This window comes from Pelodiscus sinensis, chromosome 18 (assembly GCF_052426305.1).
Source record: "Pelodiscus sinensis isolate ZL-2025 chromosome 18, ASM5242630v1, whole genome shotgun sequence".
Classification (NCBI taxonomy): Eukaryota; Metazoa; Chordata; order Testudines; family Trionychidae; genus Pelodiscus; species Pelodiscus sinensis.
Genome location: NC_143069.1, coordinates 27724747 through 27740179, shown reverse-complemented (window position 1 = coordinate 27740179; position 15433 = coordinate 27724747). Strand labels below are relative to the sequence as shown.

The 15433-nt window shown below is 51.0% G+C and overlaps 1 long non-coding RNA gene across 1 annotated transcript; it reads right to left on the bottom strand.

Moving 5' to 3' along the window:
• Window positions 1-422: 422 nt before the first annotated feature.
• On the bottom strand, window positions 423-2976 carry LOC112547326 (uncharacterized). Its single transcript, XR_016347074.1, has 3 exons — window positions 2739-2976; window positions 2482-2642; window positions 423-1062 (listed from the first exon to the last, which is right to left on the bottom strand). It is a non-coding gene; the product is annotated as an uncharacterized LOC112547326 (long non-coding RNA).
• Between the last annotated feature and the right edge of the window lie 12457 nt (window positions 2977-15433).

Below are 15433 nucleotides of genomic sequence, written 5' to 3'. Positions count from 1 at the left end.
ACCCTTTCTTGCTGTAACTGGTCTCAGTACCACTCCATGGGATAGTGAACCACACCCAGCAGGTGTGTGGGTTACACAATCTCAGCCTCCCTCTGTATCTTCCTAGAGAGAGAGGGATCACACACCTGGGTCATCCCCCTTCCTTCACTGCACTCCCACTGCTGCCAGCTGCTAGGCCGAGTGGAAAGCAGGAAACACAAGTGCAGGGAAGCACAGAGGCAGGAGCAGTGCAGGCTGGGGAGACTGGTACATCAGTTGGGGTGTGTGGCTGAGTCACACGACTCACCCTGTGCTCTGTGTGTGTCTCTGGCTGATGCTTCCAGGGGCTCTTGGAGGTTCCAGTCCTGGGTTACAAACAGACTTGGCAGATTCCATTTTCAATTTTTTATAATGTTAATGGCTCATATCAGCGTTCCTTTTAATGATTTTTTTTATTTTTATCAATTTACATTTTCCCACTGGAGGAAACGAAGGGCGATTCCGACATTATTTAATAACAGGAGAAGTTGAGATTCAGAGCGCTAAAGGTTTATAGCCCTTAAAACATAAATTGTCACTCTCATATGTCTAACTATGCACAGTAAATATACTTACATCAACCCCGAATAATGTCTCAAGCAGCATTTCTCTTACTTTGCTTCTCTGCAGATTTCTATTATTATCGATGGAAATATTTTCTCGTGGGTTTGCGTGCGTGTGGCGAAACGGAAGTTTACTGCTATTTATCAATTACAAGCAAACCCATCGAAGCCTAGTTATAAACTGAACCCCACTCTGCTTGCGAGGTCAGCACGGAGACAGGGCTGTGGTTGCTGGCTGTGGTTGCTGTTCCCAGCGCAGGAGTCTCTCCCACCACGGCCCTGGCAGTATTTATAGACACATAGGCCCAGAACAATGCTGGGCTCATTATGCAATGACCAGCCGGTCGCTCGTCTGCAGTGCTCATTTCTGTCCTGGGGCTGGTCGCTGCGCTGCATTCTCAGCATGGCCGAGGGGCTGAAAGAGCAACCGCCCGTTCAGCCCGAGGGAGCAGGTGACAGCGTGTGTTCTTCAAGACCTGGCCTGATACAGAGAAACACCAAACTGCAGCTTATTTTCTGCAACTGCTTCGAACCGTTTCATATTTAGGCAACAAATGAACTTTTAGCACCAGCCGGTAACTCAGAGCAGAGACAGACATGAGGGCTGCATGGCACAGGGGCCATATGAAAATGTTTGCTCCTCCACCAAAACAACCAGCAAGGGTGGGGCGTGTCTAGGTACAGAGCGTGCATGGGGTGTCCAAATAGTTCAGCCATTGTGACCATTCCAATTATCACTGTGAGCTCACCCTGCGCTCCTGCCTGTGTGTGTAGTGTGCTGTACCAGGGCAGGGCCCACAGCTCTGGCCTGCAGGATCTCGCTCCTATGCTCTGTGCCAGGCCCTGCAGCAGTGAAAATTAACGCCTCATCAAGCCAGCCTGTTTCTGCGCATGTACAGGGGCTGGATCCTGCCCTGGTGACACAAATGTGACCCTAGAATGCAGCTGCGGGAGGCCGTGGGCTTCTTGTGGGTTGACCCACACACATGCTTTGCCAACTTTCTAATTGCAAAACGCCTTCCATATGCCTTCCCTGAGGCCCCATCCTCACTTGCTCCATCCCCCCTCTCTCCATCGCTCATTCTTCCCCACCATCACACATATTCACGGGGTTGGGGCAGGTGTGGGAGGGGGTGAGGGCTTTATGTGGGGCCACAAATGAGGGAGTTGGGGTGTATGACAGGGCTCTGAGCAGAGGCATGGATCTGGGGTGCAGGTGGGGAAGGTGTGAGGGCTCCAGCTAAGAAAGTGGGTTCAGGGGTGGGGCCAGGGATGAGGAGTCTGGGTTGCAGGAATGGGCTCAGGGCTGGGTCAGGAGGCTGGGGGATGGGAAGGGGTGGGATCCTGGTGGTGCTTACCATGGCTCCCAGGAACTGGCTGCCAGGTCTCTGTGGCCCCTAAGAGCATAAGGGACCGGGGAGGCTCCATGCACTGCCCTGGTGCCCGTAGGCACCACTCCCACATCTCCCACTGTTTGCGGTTCCAGCAGACAGGCCACAGGAACCTCGAGGCTGCTCACGGAGCCAGGGCAGGCAGGGATGTGTCCTGCCAAATGGCCCTTTAATGGCCCAGTTGTCAGTGCTCACCAGAGCTTTTTTTGACCAGGTTGAAAACCCAGTGCCTGGTAACCGTACCACAAACACCTTAGTTTGACTGAAGGACGGGGCCGTGCAAGGGGATGAGGAGCTGCCCAGGGATGTGGGGAAGCAGACGGGTCTGGAGTTAAGATAACGCACAGATCCCATGGCAGGGGAATCTCTGGGGGCTGATCAATGAGTTACTCCCCCTCACTCCCATGGGCCTGTGTCTGCAAAGGGGTATAATCCACAGACCTCTCTGTAACCCCTGCTGACCCTCCAGGCTTCCTTGGACAGGGGAGCCCCCCAGAGCCCTCGATCACCTCTCCTTTCTCTTCCTCCCTGCCATTCCCCTCCAGGGCCTTCCGGGACGGCGGAACAACGGCTCTTCCTCTCAGGATGCAGCTGATGATGGGGCAGGAGGCCAGCAGGATCAGGACCAGGGTGGAGCGGAGGATCCAGACCCAGAGCGGGATAGCAGGCCCTGGGATGGGACAGAAGAAGGTGAGTGGCCTGAAGGTGGAGGCCAATGTGCAGCACGAGTCCCCTCACAGCTCTGCCAGGCACTGGGACATGTCACCTGGTTATGACGCATCCCTGCTTTGCCTCAGAGAGCCTGTGACTGTCCCACGGGCCCAGCTGCTTACAGGCCTCACACCCGGCTCCTCACTGCACAGGGATCTCACTCAGCGCTAGTTCTTTGCCCCCTCATACCCAGCACCATGCAGCTGAGATCGGCCCCTCGCCTGTGCCATGGAGGGGGCAGCCCTGACACCACGGTCTGCTGCTGACCAGCACGGGTCAGGGTCACCGTCCGGTGGCCACTAACTCCAAGGCCAGATGTTTGTGCCTGATGCCACATTACAAAGCCAGACCCTACCATTGCTCTTCCCAGTCAGGGTGAAGTTTCCCCATTGAGAATGGCATGTGCCATTCATCCCATACCAGGCCTCCCTTTCCCTCAGGGAAATCCCACAGCATGGAGCAAAACCAGTTACCTTGGGGAGAAGACTCCTCTGCCGGGCTGTCACCATCTGTGGGGCAGAGACACAGCGGTCAGAGAGCAGTTCCCACAGTCTCGTTCTAAGGAGAGGTGAACGGCAGTGATCACCAGTGAGGTACCCAAGGACATGTCTAGAGCAGGGCTACATCTTTTGACCAAAACATTTTTCAATAAAATATGTAAATTAGATGATACTGAGACACCCAGTGTGTTCCTTTCATTCTGTCAAATTGTTTGGGCCCCAGACAAAAGCTTAAAATATTCCGGAAAAAAATCAAAATCTCTCTTCCCAGCTTTCCCCCCTTCCTTACTTCCCACTCCCGTTCCCTTCCCCTATGACTGGAAGGGCATTAACAAGCCCCTGCACATTTAATAATCCCTTGAAATATACATTAACTACTTCTGCTCACTCATCTATTCTATTAGCTGTGGCACTCTGAGTACATGTCCCAGAGCTGCAGAGCTCTGCGTAAGCTTGAAAGTTAGCCTCTCGCCAGCAGAGATAGGTCCTATGAGAGATATTACCTCACCCATCTTGACTCTTTAATGGTTCGTTTTGACATTTTCAGAACAGAGCTAGATCTGGTTTCAGTGGAGTTTGTGGAAGGTTTGGAGACAGTTCAATGGTATAGGAATTGAACTGGTTTTGAAAAAGACTATTTTAATTCCAGGAGAAAGAAATTCCCTTCGAGGACTGTCCCTCTACTACTGAGAGAGACAGGAGAGAATTGAACCAGGTCTGGAATTTTCTTTGTGTCTGAGCTTTCCACTGTGATCGGGTGAGAGTCAAAGGAAAGCTGCTATACAACAAGGAACTGGATATGTGACATCAGACTGTAGCATCTTTGCCCAGGTATGTTTCCAAATGGTCATAACTTTACTACTTTACATTACTTATGGGAAAAAGATATCCAGCTCTTTCCCCCCCTACAAAAATGCAGATTTAGTGAGTCCAAAACATTTTTTCAAATTTGTGTCAGATTGGCAGAATTATTTATCACAGAAAAAATTAAACAAAAACACCCGACCCTCTACCTCCAAACTATTTCAAAAAAATCAAACTGTCAGTCATTTCAAAACCAAGCTTTTACATTTTGCTACTTACAATGACTTCACATTTCACATTTCCTTTGATTTTATTTTTAAAAACATCCTCCCATAACAAACTGTTCACAGCCCCCTCCCCACCCTTCCAAAAAACCCTAATTCAACCAAACCCACTGTTTTTTCAACTTTTTGATTTAGCGAAATTTTTGGAAGAAAATGTTTTTTCTGGTCATCCTGAAACCATTTTTTTGCCCAAGGTATTTTGGAATTGCCATCAAACAGAAAAACGGTTATTCTTGTAGTTCTATGTCATACCTGTGTTTCCTGGTGGTTTTAGTAAAGTAAAGGAGACCATGATGATGACAATAAATCCGGTGAATTTCTGGGCATTGGTTCATCTATTTTCACACTTTGCCCCACCAAAAAGGTCACAATATTTTTCTTTTAAATTCATGGGAAAAACCTGCTCTTCTTCACCATGGAACTCAGCAACGGCTGAGAGGAGGGTGCTTGGACACTAACAACATGTAAACGTTCCCCAGGGGGCAGAGTTCTCATCTGGGAAACGCCAGGGGAACAGAGGGAAGTTCTACATCTGTAACTCTAGATATCACAGTGTGACCCCAGCCTGTCTTGGCTCCCTGGCCAGCTGCACCCAGCCCACCATTAGCACAGAGCATTACCGGCCACGTGCAGGTGCCAAGCATCACTCGGGAGCGAATTGTTTGCCTGGTTGCTGTCGTCCTTGAGCTGGTAGAGGCAGGAAAAGGCCCCTGCGCTCTCCCTGGACACTGTGTAGGGTGAGTCGTAGGCGCGTTTGTTTCCTTCCTTGGGCTGCACAGAAATCTCCTTCCCGTCTTTGCAGAAGACAATGCGGGTCATGGGGGTGTCCGATGGGACTAGACATGACAGCAGGACTGTGTCCCCTGGGCGGGCAGACAGCTTGTTCAGGAACAGCCGTGGGGCAGGAAGAATGCCTAGGAAGCAAACACATCAATGAAACACCTGGGCCCAGATCCCCACTGGTGTCAATCAGCAGAGCAATGGAGCCGTGCCAATTTACACCAGCTGGGGATTGGAGTAAATGGCTCCAGTGCAGCCTGGCTGATCCTGACCCTCCAATCCCTGCTGCCATGACAGGGACCCGTCACTCACCGGGAGAGCTGCAGATTTCCTGGCTGGTGACCAGGGAACCTGTGAAATAAACACAAAAGGGTCTCAGTGCAGAAGAGGGGAAGGGTGGAACGGGGAATTACAATGCCTGGATCTAGAAACACCGCTGCTGTCTCTGGCCTTCCTGGGCCCAACCAAATCTCGCTCCAGCCAGAGGTGAGAAATTCTGCCCCAGAATCTTGGTGTCCAGCTACGAGTATGAACAAGACCTGGAGGGTCCCAGGCCAGCTTGGGATCTGCCCCATTGGAGCAATGGAGCCAGGTGCATTTACACCAGCCAGGGTTCCGACCCCCAGCCTGGAACTTGTTGGTTGCCTGCGGTGAAGTCCGGGGCTAGCTGGCATGCTGCTGTCTGAGTGCAGACAAGGAACAGCTCCTGTACCAGAGTGTGGAGCTCACTGGCTCCTGGGCAAGCAATCAACCCTGGTCCCATGCTGGGTAAGAGCCAGATCCTGCACTATAGGGGTCCCTGAGAGATCAGGGCAGTGGGGACCAGGTCAGGACTGACTTGTCTATGTTCCTGATTCAGATCATCAGATCAATCCCTTCCATTCACACAGGCATCTCTTGATTTGAATGGGTTCTGGGCCGGAGTCTGGGTCTATACCAGCAATGCCATGTGCAGGATCAGGTCCGTGGGAGGCTATTTGCAGGTTTGTTTGTCTCCTGAGATCCTTGGGTCTTTAGTTCAGCATATTGCACATTCACCATAAATATCAACAAAGAGCCAGGAGCAATTCACAGAATTCCCCCCATGCAGCTGGTAAAGCAAGGTGGGCGGGTTCAAGTTTCCACCCCACCCTGGGAGAGGCGGCATAAAGGGTGCCCTGAAGGGAAGGGGAAGTGGATTCTGGTATAGCCTAGGGGATAGGGTGCTCACCTGGGGAGGGCTGGGTGACAGGTTCACATTGTACGGTGGGGGAAACTGAGGCACAAAGAGGCTAAAGTGTCTGCCCTAAGGTCACCCATAACATCTGTATCAGAGCAGGGAATTCATCCTTGGTCTTCAAAGTGCCAGCCGCAACCAGCTTTTAGTGCAGTTAATGACTATCTAATTATTTAGGCTCAGCTCTCCAAAGCTGAGAGGTTCTGGGTGCTAATGTAGTTTGGCACCCAGATCTCAGGGAAATTCCATCATTACCCCCCATAAAAAACCAATCACATCTGGCTGTGTATCTGCCAGTTCTGTTGTTTGCCCTTGTGTGCCAGGAGAACATGTAGCAGTTTCCCTCCCTGGATGTGAGCTCCGGTTTAGATTTCATCAAGCAAACTGTCTGTAACCTTGAAGCAGTGATTTTGTGCACACCCATCTTTACACCCGAATCTGAGTGTGCACAGCAGTGTCTCAGTGTGCAAAGGGGCATCCATTTCCAGCGGGCTTGCACTTTTGTGTGTGGTGCGAATGCGGCGGGTTTGTCTGCAGAGACTGTGCCCACAGTCATCTGCTCCCCTTGTGACATGCAACCCAACCCCCATGCTGGCAAACTTAGGGTGCAGCCCTTGGAAAACAACAGCGCACTTCCAGGAGACACAATGACCGCATTGCTGAGCTTCAGCACTGGAAACTACCTAGAAATTTCCCTGAGTCAGGTGGTGCTAATTAAACATGCAGCACTTGCTGTTAATTCACTTGGGATCCTTGCAGTGTGGTTTCAGGCTCTGGTGCCAAGCGGTGTTGGCATGTCCACACAGCACATCACAGTAGGATTGGACCCTAATTAAGCAAACAATTCTCTGCCCCGTGATCTCCCCCACCCAGCGTTGGCTGTACTCACAGAGAAGCCAGAGTCCCAGCGGCGGGATGCTCAGGAGATGTGGTGATACCAGCATGGTCTGGTGATGCTGCAGGCACAGATGGTCTCTCTCTGCCTCTCAGACTCTCAATGAGAGAGGTCTCTGATCTGACCTCTCCCCTTGTGATCTGCAGGAAGCTGGGAGCAGAGAAGCCGCAGGTGCTGTCTGGTCTGTCTCCTGGTGGTAACGTTAAGGCATGAAAAGCCACAGGCTCTTTTGCTAAGGCGGGGCTGGGTCTGCTACAGGCCTCGCTGCGGCCAGGGAGATACTAGCTCCCACATGCAGGTAGAAGCCGCTCTCCCAGCTTTTCTCTCACACGTGCTGGGCAGGGTCTCTGCTGTTCCCAAGCTCTGAGTGTTGGGGGGTTTGGATCTGGGTCAGACCAGCCCTTTTTAGCCCAGTTCCCAGACTGGTCTCTCTGAGCTGAACTCCCAGCATTTCGGTTTTCACACAGAACATACATCTCCTGTATCAGACCCTGCAGGTTGGGGTTGGGTGCAAAGGGGCTGGTCTGATCTGGTACCAGACCCCGGTAGTGATAACTGAGGCCTGGTCGGCACTAGGAGGCTAGGCCGGACTTTGCTGCATTAGGTCATAAGAACATAAGAACAGACAGACTGGGTCAGACCAAAGGTCCATCTAGCCCAGTGTCCTGTCTGCCAGCAGTGGCCAATACCAAATGCCCCAGAGGGAGGAAACTCACCAGGTAATCCTCATGTGATCGCTCCCGTCACCCACCTCCAGACAAACAGAGACTAGGGACACCATTCCTATGCATCCTGGCTAATAGCCATTGATGGACCTAACCTCCATGAATTTATCTAGCTCTTTTTTGAACCCTGTTAAAGTCCTGGTCTTCACCACATCCTCTGGCAAGGAGTTCCACAGGTTGATTATGCGCCGAGTGAAGAAAAGCTTCCTTTTGTTTGTTTTAAACCTGCTGCCTGTTAGTTCCATTTGGTGACCCCTAGCTCTTCTGTTGTGGAAATAAGTAAATACCTTTCCCTTATTCACTTTTTCCACCCCAGTCATGATTTTATAGACCTCTAAACACTTTTCTTAAACAATGAGTCCACACCACCAAGCCTGTACCGCTGACTGTAAGGACTGTTAAAGTCAATTTCGGTATGCCTGCTTTTCACGAGGAGTAATGGTAACCTTGCATGGTTCCCCAACGTGACCACTGCAAAGGGGAGACAGAAAGATTGAATCAGGCCCAATAAAAAAGGCCTAGTGTTATAATTACAGGACTGCATTGAGCTCATGCTTGGTAAGCAGGAGACGGGTAGGATGGGAAACTACTAACTAAAACTGGTCATCTGAAGAAATGGGCTGTGTTTTGTTAGTCTATAAAGTGCTACCAGACCGTTTGATGTTTTTTAAGTTTAAAACTGGTGTGTCAAACATCAGGCCCGTTTGATAGAAATTTACTGGCTCAGCAGGTGAGTCTGGCTAATGGTTATTAAGGAAAAACTCTCAGTAAGCAGTGAGCTCATCACAGCGGCCTCCCTCACTGGTGAATAACGCTTTGCCGTTCCTTTGCTTCGCAGACCTAGTCATTATGTCTTTGGCACATCCGTGTTCTTTTTTTATTTTTACATTATCTTTCCTCTTCTGCCAGGCGCAGTGGGAGTTTAAAGCACTCTTCCCTGGCTGTATGGAGTAAAAGCTATGCTAGCCAGCATGTTGGCAGAATAGGGGGTGACAGTTGGTCAAATATACTGATTAACTAAGAGTCTGGAGTGTGGAAATGGATTCTGGGCTCAGTCAGGGGGATGGGCAGAGGGAGGGGGGTACGGGTTCCAGACTGGGGGTGTGTGGGCTCCAGAAATGAGGGATTCAGGGTGAGGAAGGGGAATCCAGGCTGGGGCCTGTGGTTGGAGTGTGGGGGGGGGGGGGGTTCAGGCTCGGGCTGGGGATGTGGGCTCTGGAGTGGGGCTGGAGGCGAACGGTTTGGGGGGTGGAGAGGGCTCCAGGCTGGGCCCAAGGGTTCAAAAGTGGGAGGGAGTGCAGGGTTCATGCTCGGGGGGGGGGGGGGGCTGAGTTTGGGTGCAGCAGGGGAATTGGGGTGCTGGAATCAGGTGGCGCTCACTTCAGGCAGCTTTCCAGAAGTGGTGACATGTCCCTGCTGCTCCTAGGCGGAGGCTTGACTAGACAGCTCTGCATGCTGCCTCCCCTCTCAGGATCCACCTCTCAGCGCCACCTGACCGCCATTCCCGGCAAATTGGTGCTGCAGAGCCAGCACTCGGGCAGGGGGGAGGAGGGGCAACACACAGAGCCCTCGGGGCTGTTCCTGCACCAAGGAGCAACAGAGGCATGTCACACGGAGGCAGGGAGGGACAACAGAACCTTTGGATGCCTTTACTAGAACATGCACATGCAGCAGATGCTGCCCCTTCCTAATGCATGGAACCTACTTCGATCCACTGGCATAGACAGGGTGTCCGAGCTGGCACTGTTGTAAAGAGAGGGAGTCTCAGGCTATGTCTACACTACAAGGTTTTAGTGCAAAAATGGCTGTTTTTGCAAAAAAATCAGGCAGAGAGTCCACACCTCAAGCACATTTTTGTGCAAAAAAAGAAAAAAAACCCAGTAAATCGACAGGACGGAGGGCTTTTGCCAGCAGAGTTATTCCTCTCCCCACAAGGAATAACTCCTTTTTGCGCTGCAGCTCTTGCGCAAAAAGGCATGTGTGGATGCTCTGCAGCAGTTTCTTGCACAAAAAGAGCCTATCAGAAAAAGCACAGGTGCTCTGATGGCCATTCTGTGAATGAGTGTTCATGCAGGGTGGACACTCGCTTGTGCAAAAGCACATCACTTATGCGATGCGCTTTTGAGGTGTGGACATGCTTTTGTGCAAGAAGTTTTTGCAGAAGATCTCTTCTGCAAAAATCTTCTTGCGCAAAAATCCTGCGACAAAGCCTCGGTGTTATGTAGACAAAGCCTCAGTGTTATGCCACTTGCATTAGCTGTGTGCCATTTATGGCCACCTTGGTTCCAGGACTGGTGTAGATCGTAACTAAATAAGCTGAATCCAAGTGTAACCCCCTTTTTCCTCCCCGGGTTACTGGGGAGGAGGTCACACTCACAGGTGTGCCTGAGCGCCTGGTGTTTTAACCCAAAAGAGATCCTGAGCACCCCAGTGATGATGGTGTTTAGTTGGGGAAAGCCCTATCCACCCCCTTGCTGCAGTCCCTTGCTGGCAATGAATGTAAAGTGGCGGTGCCTCCACCTGGCTGGCCTTGTACACACGCTGGTGCCTTGAGAGCCTCCAGGAACATACTCATTCCAACATAAATCTGGATCTAATTCCAGAACAACTACAAATCATATACATCTAAACAGGCATGTCCAAAGTCCGGCCCGCGGGCCAATTACGGCCTGTGTTCCGGTTTAATACGGCCCCACAGGTAATTTGGCAATATCTATCTTTTATGGCCCCCAACGAATCCATATGTATTGAGATGAATACATTGTAAAATCTCAGTTAATCAGTTGGTCTAAATCAGTTATAAATATATTTGGACACAACATGTATACTTGGTGTTATGTTCCTGTTCATATTTTTTGAACTTAAAAGTTGACAGACAACCTTTATTACCAAAAATATGTAATGTACTTTACAATGTTCCTGACATATATTTCAGCTTCCTGGATTTTTTTTTCATCTGGCCTTCAGATATGAAAGGCAGAGTGATTTAACACCTGCTTAGATTTGTCATCCATGTGACTAAATGAAAAGTATGCCGTTTGCAATAAACTTTGCATAAAATAGTTAATTTGCATTTAATTTTAATGGTTCAAAGAATGTCAGGCAAAATGGTCGGCCCTCACGCATGTTCACTTCATCAAATCTGGCCCTCTTTGAAAAAAGTTTGGACACCCCGATCTAATAGAACACTTTAAAATAAACAAACTTTACTTAATTTAACTAAACAGGGATTAACAGATTAGCAAGGAATAGCATTAACAAAACACATAACAATAACTGAAGCTTACATAGCTAGACAACAGTTACTCCATCCCAGAGTGTGCACACCCCTAGACTCGGTCCCAGATGCTTGATTGCGTTGGCGCTGATGTTGCAGCTGTAGTGAGGATTTGGTCCAGGCTAAACAGCAGCTCTGTCCCAAGCAGCACTCCTCCAGCAAGGCCCAAACTTACTGCCTCATGCTGTGCCTATAGGAAGCAGCCTGCTAACTCCCAGTTCTAACAGGCATGTAGTAGCTGCATCCAACAGCCCCTGCACTGGGTCAATGTCCTTGGCAGCAGCCTGGCTCCCCCTCTGGTTCCAAACTCCAAGGCAGAGTCCCAGACTGCAAGGCATCTTCTTCAAGCACATGGAGCAAGCAGTCCTCTCTCCCACCAGAGTCCTTCCTTCCTGTTTTTTCCCAAGGGGTCATGGGAATTGTAGTCTGGATTGTAGCACACAGGGTCTTTTCAGAATAAAACAGAGGCTCCTTTAGTAAAGGGACTACACAAGGCCACACCCAAAGCTGACTTGATTTCTCCTCTAGTGACAAACCGACTTGCAATGGCCCGAGATCTCCCATTGTTCTCCAAAGGCGTCACAAGATGTGGAGTCTAAGGTTACATCTACATTGCATCCCTCTTGCACAAATGTCTATGCAAATGAAGTGTAGATTAGCATATTGCCATGCTTCATTTGCATAATTAATTAGGGCCCGTTTTTGCGCAAGAGGCTTTTGTGCAAGAGCCGTTCTTCCTCATTTTTTCAGGAAGAAAGGCTCATGTGCAAGAGGGAGTTTTTGTGCAAAAAGGAGCTGGTTAGACAGCTCTTTTTTGCACAAAAGCCTCTTGCGCAAAAATGCCCCCTAATTAATTATGCAAATGAAGTGCGGCAATGTGCTAATCCACGCTTCATTTGCATAGGACTTTGTGCAAGAAGGAAGCAGTGTAGTAGCCTAAGAGGCCAGCTGGGAACACAATACCCCCAGCAGGGCTGGCTTTTCCATGAGGCGAACTGAGGTGGCTCATGGTACCAGACTGTGGTGGGGCATCACTAGGACCCAGAGTGTAGAGAATTCAAAGTTTTGGCCCAAGCGAGAGGGCATGGGGGTGTCATTTGAGCGCCTCGCGTCAGGTGCCAAAATGTTGTGGGCTGGCCCTGACCCCCAGCCACAGATGGGTCACACTCGGGCCAAATCCTGATCCCATTGAAGTCAAGGGCAAAACTGTTATTCTTACTGGTGTCAAGATTCACCTCCTAGCTGAAGAACTAGGTAGGTGCTGACTGATAGCAATGCTCTCACCGGAACCCCTCCCAACGGTAGAGAGATGTTACAGTGTTTTGCCTGCTCTGGATTGTTGCTCGGTTGGACACCGGGGGGCGCTGGAATCCCTTCGGAGGCCTCTGAACTGGCAGGAGTTGGGGGTTCTCAAAAACTGGCCCTTGACTATGGATTCTCAAGTGCCAGAGACTCTGTTAAGCATTGAAAGACACAGACCAGGAGACGCTGCATTTGACTCGCATAGATTGCCACTGCAAAACTACATAACAGCTGCACGGCGCAGCGTGTTTCATTTCCAGACTGAGGGGCTCCAGCGGAGGAGAACAGGAACATGAAGCCAGAGTCTGAGGGGCACCGGCAGAGCTGTGCCTGTGGGGTGGGAGCCAGGGACGGGGAGAGCAGGGCGCTGAGTGTCTGGCTTGAGAAGAGAAAATACAACACGAGAAGGAATCGCAGAAGAAAGAGCAAAGCCACAAGCCGCCTATAAATAAGCCCCGCCTGAGCTGTGGTCAGGAAGCGAATTCATGCGATTGGAGAGTCGCGTGCTGCTGGTGCAATGCACCGACACAGAGCCTGGCCACAGGCCGCCCCTGGGCTGCGGTCACTGTATTACTAGAGGCATCTCCTGTGAGAAGCTGCTCCCCCCTCTCCGTGGCCTCGGCTTTGCTAGCTCCTCGTACCGCTTTGTACCACGGCTCGGAGGAGTATTTTTAACAACACAGACCCGGGCGAGGCCTCCCCATCGCCTGTCTGCTGCTCCTACACCTGCCCTGTCCCAGGGGCTGGCACAAAGGGGTGTGCCCTGACGTAAAGGGATGTTGTCGGGATTTTCCTGTGCTCAGTCAACGTGTCAGCCCCCACCCATGGGATGGCTCCTATGAGTCAGTGCTCAGCCGGGTCAGTGTGGGGGGCACAGTTTGTAGGGAGCAGAGCAGCCTGTAGCTAACCAGGCAGAGGACAGGGCTCCCAGCCCCCAGCTGCTCTGCAGGACTGTGAGCCCTGCGCCCCTCAGCCTGGGCTGGTGCCACTTCTGCCTGAGCTAGTGATCACTCAGGAGTCCCCCATTAGTGCTCTGATTTGGTAGGTTCCTGCCCCAAGACCAAGCCCTGTATTTAATTAGAGTCACTGCTTTGGCTCTGCTTTGAGGCATGACAATATCCCCAGCTCCACCCCTTCCACTAAAGCCCCGCCCCTTCTGGGAGCATTGAGCCTGCCCCCCCCACCTTGTTTAGGGGCCCAGAGAGGCTGTCAGCTCCCCTGGTACGTGATTTGTCCTGGGGGGGGACGACAAATCCTGGTCTGACTCTGGTGTGCCAATGAAAAACTCCAGATGCTACATAGGCCTGGATGGTCCTCAGGCATCTGTGTGCGTAGCTCTTCCCTCCTTCGCCACATCCTCTCTTCCTCACCCTCATAGCATTGGGTGGTTAGCTTCCTGTATGCTCATGAGGTGATGTTCATGAACATATATGCCAGCTGGGTTACTGTGGGTACCTGCGACTGAGCATCTACTGATATTTCCTTCCAAAAACACCCTCAGCTGGGGCAGTCGGCCGTCTCGCAGCCACCTCAAGCTGTTTGCAGTGCTGGTGATTATTACAAAACAATAAATGCCGTCTCATGCCACCTTGTGACTTAAGGTCACTGTTAATTACTTACTTTGGCTAATTTATTGAGCAGCTGCTCCTGCCCAGGCTGCAAGGCCTTATCCTCATGCAAACTGCCTGAGCTGTTCCGGTTCTGACAGGACAAGCCCATAGGTCTCCTGCATTCCTGTGCTCATTTTCTCATCCTGTTTATTATCTTTTTACTATGTAGTGCGCTGCCAGATGCACCCCACCTCTCTCCGGAGCAGCTCTTACACACTCAGTCATGGGCTGCTCAGTGATAGGGTTGCCAGGTACTTTCAGAAAAAATACCAAACATGGCGGGGGAAAAAATTGGTTGAGCAAAAAAAAAAAAAGGGGGGGGGGGAGGGACCAAATTTGTTGAGCAAAAAAAGTCTCCACTGCACACAAAAACAGTGTGACTGCACTCCCCCGCCCCCGCCAGACACGGCAGGGGAAAAATGTCCCAAGTGGCCTTCCGTCTGATAGAAACAGTTTTTTTTTACCGGACGGACCAAAGCCAGACACCTGGCAACCCTACTCAGGGCCCAGACAGTGTAGTGTGGCACCCACAATCCACCCCACCTAGTACAAATGTCTCATGCCAAGTGCTGGTGCACAGAGCAATCAGAGGAAGCCGCTGGTAGCCCCCACAGCAAGTGTGGTTGGTCACCCAGTACCCACATACTGCACCAATGCTCCGGAGGGCCCCTGATCTACTCACTGGCTATGGACATAGACACAAGGCCAGAGCAAGCTGTGACATTGGTTATGGCCCAGACCAGGTGATGGCAGCCTCTCCCCTCCCGCCCATGCTGGCCTGTGCTGGGGGCTCTTTCCTATGCCCTGCTCCGGTCGTGGGCACATCCCTGCTCACATTCTAAAGCGGAATGAAATAACATTTGAACAGCTGGAGGAAATGTTCCATCACGCTCATCTCCTGTGACACCTCTCAGGATATTGATATGTACATGGAACTCTCCACACCCAGTCTAGGCCCCTCCCTGCACTGAGGAAGGGCTGGGAGGCCACAAACAGACCTGGGTGAGCCCTGGTGTGTGAGGAGGAGGGATGGATCTTAGGGTATGTCTACACTACAAAGTTAGTTCGAACTAACGGACGTTAGTTCGAACTAACTTTCATAGGCGCTACACTAGCGCTCCGTTAGTTTGAACTTAATTCGAACTAATGGAGCGCTTAGTTCGAATTAGGTAATCCTTATTCCACGAGGATTAAGCCTAGTTCGAACTTACTAGTTCGAATTAAGGGCTGTGTAGACCCTTAATTCGTACTAGTGGGAGGCTAGCCCTCTCCAGGTTTCCCTGGTAGCCACTCTGGCCAACACCAGGGAAACTCGTATGCCCCCCTCCCGGCCCCGGACCCCTTAAAGAAGCACGGG